This window comes from Tupaia chinensis, unplaced genomic scaffold, assembly GCF_000334495.1.
Source record: "Tupaia chinensis unplaced genomic scaffold, TupChi_1.0 Scaffold144034_1, whole genome shotgun sequence".
Taxonomy (NCBI): domain Eukaryota; kingdom Metazoa; phylum Chordata; class Mammalia; order Scandentia; family Tupaiidae; genus Tupaia; species Tupaia belangeri.
The window spans coordinates 273350-276288 of record NW_006203886.1 but is presented as its reverse complement, the minus strand read 5'-3'; the positions used below and the strand labels follow the sequence as shown (position 1 = coordinate 276288).

The 2939-nt window shown below is 41.9% G+C and overlaps 1 pseudogene; it reads left to right on the top strand.

Moving 5' to 3' along the window:
- The first annotated feature begins 898 nt into the window (after nucleotides 1-898).
- The window catches only part of LOC102495985 (small EDRK-rich factor 1 pseudogene), a 6736-nt pseudogene continuing 4695 nt past the window's right edge, over nucleotides 899-2939 (top strand).

The following is a 2939-nucleotide window of genomic DNA, read 5'->3' as shown; positions in this document are numbered from 1 at the left end:
CACAATCAAAGCAATGGCTACCAAGAGGTGGAAGTGGTCCAGTTAAAGCAAAAGTAGACTGGATGGGGCCAGCAGGTGGTGTGGTAGTTAAGGCACTAGACTCCCACATGGCCAACCATGGTTCAAGTCCTGGACCTGGTGACTTGCTTTCTCTCTCTCTGGAAAAATAATAATAATTTAGTTAAATCACTAAATAATTATTTTTAAAAATTATTTTATTTAACTTTATGTATTATTATTATTATTTTTCCAGAGAGAGAGAAAGCAAGCCGCCAGGTCCGGAACTCGAACTATGGTCAACCATGTGGGCATTCCAACACCTTAACCACTACACCACTTGCTGGCCCCTATTTTTTTTAATAAAAAAAAGTAGACTGGTCAAGAACAAAGGTCAGGGCCAGTGGGTGGCATGGAGTATTAGGCTCTGGATCGCATATGACCAACAGCATGGTTTGAATCCTGGACTTGGTGGCTTGAAAACACTGGGTACGTGTGTGTAAATGCCGCTAATCCTGAGAGGAAAATGAAAGAGAAGGGATGGTGGCATGCTATCTTTCTGGGAAGTGATTTCTCACTCCCTGTCCCCAGCCCCTGTCTCTCTTCAGGAAGTGTATGCACCCTATAGCTAGGGAACAAACAAACAAAAAATATTAAAAAGTCTGCTTTGGCTTGGTTAACTTCTCAGGACCCACAGTTCTTTAGGGATGAATTAAAAAGCTGTTATTACTTACAAAACTGTCTTGAACTTGTCAGAACTTATGTTGAGAATAAAGTTTATGGTTTAAACATTATCTTTTAATTAAATTTTTCTGTGAGTTTTTGTTTGTTTTGTTTTGTTTTTAATTTAGTGAAGTTTAATTGAGCAAAAGAAAAGATGATTTCAATCTAGGACCACGGAATGACTGCCAATGAACTCCAGGTAGCCTTGTCGTCAAGAATTTTTATGCTCTGGAAAAGGAAAATGATAATATGTAGGAACAGGAAAGTGACTTACAAGCAGAAGTGGGGAATGAGGTAGAAAAATAATTAGATTGATTACATCTTACGGTTTACCTGCATTAACACAGTTTAAAAGGTGGGGTGTCTGTGATTGAAGCATAGCTGCTGTAGTTGGCTGTAACTTAGCAGCTTACTAAGGAGGTAGTTTTCTTCTTCTTTTTCTTTCTTTCTTTTTTTTTTTTTGAGAGGTTTTCACTATAGGGCGCGTGCGCTCGCCAGACAGACAGAGACAGACAGAGAGACAGAAAGCGAGAAATCACCCCCCAGGGGGGATGGTCACACCGCAATCCCTTCTCCTCCATTCTCCTCTCGGGATCTGGGGCACGCATGCACACGCACCCGGTGTGAATTCTAAGCCACCGGGTCCGGGACGTGAACCACGGTCGACTACGTGGGAATCCAGCGACATAGCCATTACGCTAACTGCTGGTTCCCTAAGGAGGTAGTTTTCCAAGTGAGGTCGCAGTCTGCTTATGGAAGCTAAAGCAGGAGTATAGAGGCTTTCTCAGGCCAATATACATTTTTTTAAAGGAATATTTATTTAATTTTATTTATTATTATTTTTCTAATTTGGCCAGGAAAAGAGAGAGAAAGAGAGGAGAGAGAGAGAGAGAGAAAGTGAGAACCAGGTCTGGGACTCGAATCATAATCATCCATGTTGGGAGTCCAGCACCTCAATAACTATGCCACCTGCTGGCCCCAGGCCAGTATACTTTAACAATTCTCTCTTTTGATCAGGCTTTCAATTTTTTTTCTTTCTTTCTTTTTTTTTTTGAGAGGTTTTTGCTACAGGGCGTGTGCGCTTGCCAGACAGACAGAGAGAGACAGAGAGACAGAAAGTGAGAAAACACCCCCCAGGGGGGATGGCCACGCCACAATCCCTTCTCCTCCATTCTCCTCTCGGGATCTTGGGCACGCACGCACACGTGCCTGGCGTGAGTTTAAGCCACCGGCTCCGGGACATGAACCGTGGTCGACTACGTGGGAGTCCAGCAACAGCCATTACGCTAACTGCTGGTCCCAGCCTCTCAATTTCTAGAGATTGGCCAAAACTTAGGGCATTGGTTTCACACTCTGTTACCATCATAAATGACTTTTTCTTACTCTCAGCTTAGAAATCACAATCAACGTAAAATTCAGACGTTTCCTTGGTCTCTGACATGGAATTTGCAAGTCACAATGTCACACATAAATTGAACAGTTCCTCTTCTGTGTATTTACTGATCCATTTGAAGAAAGATTTATTCAGTGTTTGACGGGTGGTTTTTCCCAGCATGAGTACAGTGCATTATCATCAACAGATAACTTTTCATTTTTGTGTCTATTCAATGTATTGTTCATTTTTTCCCTGATTGCCCCCCTCCTTCCCCTTACTACTCACTCCCTCTATGCTGTCTCTAGAATCTACAGTTGGCCTCCCTGCTATTATACCTTCTAATCTTTCAGTTTCTGCTATAGAGTGCAGATATTTGGTATAATTAAGGGGGATATACAATGCCTGTCTTTCATAATCTGACTTGCTTCACTTAGCATTAAATCTTCCATATTTGTCCACTTTATATCAAATCTCAGGGTCTCATTGTTTTTTTTTTATGGCTGAGTACTATTCCATAGAGTACATGTGCTGCATTTTTTCAATCCACTCATCTATTTTTGGACATTTGGTTTGACTCCATGTCCTAGCAATTGTAAATAATGATACAATAAACATGGATATGGGGACCAGCAGGTGGTGTGGTGGTTGGGGCACTGGACACTCTCACATGGCCGACTTGGTTTGAGTCCTGGACCTGGTGGCTTGCTTTCTCGCTGTCCCTCTCTTTCTCTCTCTCTATGTCTCTCTCCGGTCAAAATAAAAAATAAATGAATGAATAAACAAAATTAAATATTTCTTTTAAAAAAAAACATGGAGCCCTGCGCAGCCGCGCGCCAAACGGCCG